The sequence below is a fragment of the Cnephaeus nilssonii genome (assembly GCF_951640355.1).
Source record: "Cnephaeus nilssonii genome assembly, chromosome: 13".
In the NCBI taxonomy this organism is placed as follows: domain Eukaryota; kingdom Metazoa; phylum Chordata; class Mammalia; order Chiroptera; family Vespertilionidae; genus Cnephaeus; species Cnephaeus nilssonii.
In genome coordinates, this window is record NC_137084.1 from 76,588,177 (window position 1) to 76,589,830 (window position 1,654).

At 42.6% G+C, this 1,654-nt stretch overlaps 1 pseudogene across 1 annotated transcript; it reads left to right on the forward strand.

The window, feature by feature from the left end:
- The first annotated feature begins 593 nt into the window (after positions 1 to 593).
- On the forward strand, positions 594 to 982 carry LOC307109862 (histone H3.3A-like; annotated as a pseudogene). Its single transcript has one exon. The product of its transcript is annotated as a histone H3.3A-like (transcript).
- The last annotated feature ends 672 nt before the right edge of the window (positions 983 to 1,654 follow it).

Consider the following 1,654-nt stretch of genomic DNA (forward strand, 5'->3'; position numbering starts at 1 on the left):
CAGAACAGCTTCAATTAATTCCTTTAAGAGCCCAAGTGACTAGGTCAGGATGGTCCAGTTGTAGTGACCAGTGCTCCTCTGAGTCTTTAGGTCAGAACTGATTGTGATACTAGACTCCTTATTCCTCCCCCCGCCCCCCATAACCCATATTTAACCCAGCCTAAGCTAAATCTGGGCACCTTTTAATGAGAACTGACCCTTTCAGATTCGCTATCTAAGGTAGACCCGCTGTCACTGTCAAAATGCAGATTTTCATGAAAGACCTAATGGGAAAGACCATCGTTGAACCCATGGATACAATAAAAACTGTGAAAGGCAAGATTCCTTCCAATCAGCAGGAAAAGATTTTTCTGGAAAAGCAACTAGAAGATGGATGCACCAATGTCTGTTTACAACATTCAAAAAGAGAGCGCTTTGCTGCTGAGACTTCACAGTGGTGTTGAGAAAAAGATGTCATCTTACATAGTCCCAAGAAGAATTAGCATAAGAGAAAGAGGAGATGTTCGCAGCCACCATTGCTCTCTAACCCCGCACCTCCTCCAGCTCACCAAGCTCCAGACTAAGAAGGGGGTAAGTAAAGAAGTCTCTATGCCATGGCGCCTACAAAGCAGACTGCCGGCAAATCCACCTGTGGTAAAGCACCAAAGTGGCTACCAAAATCATCCGAAAGAGTGCGTCCTCTACTGGAGGGGTGAGGGAACCTCATCATTACAGGCCTAGTACCGTGGTACTTCGTGAAATTAGACTTTATCAGAAGTCCACTGAACTTCTGATTCGCAAACTTCCCTTCCAGCGTCTGGTGCGAGAAATTGCTCAGGACTTCAAAACAGATCTGCGCTTCAAAGTGTTTTGCAGGAGGCAAAGGAGGCCTGTCTGGTTGGCCTTTTTGAAGACACCAACTGTGCGCTCTCCATGCCAACGCGTAACAATTATACCAGGAGACATCCGGCTAGCACGCCGCATACGTGGAGAACGTGCTTAAGAATCCACTATGATGGGAAACGTTTCATTCTTTTTTTTAAAAAATTATCCTCTCCCTGTTATTGGTAGTTCTGAATATTAGATATTTTTTTCCCACGGGGTCAAAAGGTACCCAAATATATGATTGCAAGTTGAAAATAGGGGACAGAAATCAGATATTGGCAGTCTTTCCATTTTCGGTTGTGTCTGAATGTTTTTAATATAAATGCGGGCACATAAAGCATTAATGCAAGTCAAATGTTTCAGTGAACAAGTTTCAGCAGTCCCACTTTATAACAATATAAATAAAGCTGTTAAATTTTTCTGGACAATGCCAGCATTTGGATATTTTTTATATACAAGTAAATTTCTTATTGATGGCAACTAAATGGTGTTTGTAGCATTTTTATCAAACAGTAGATTCCATCCATTCACTATACTTTTCTAACTTAGTTTTCTACATGCAAGTACATGTTTTCAATGTTGTCTGTCTTCTGTGCTGTTCCTGTAAGTTTGCTATTAAAATACATTAAACTATCGAGAGAGAGAGAGAGAGAGAGAGAGAGAGAGAGAGAGAGAGAGAGAGAAGGTGGAGCTGGATGCTCTGAAATACTGGGAGGCTGACAGGATGGCACATTGGTTGCCTTCTCCTGGGGTGTCTTTCTGATGGTGTCTTCATGGCCAGCCACCCTGA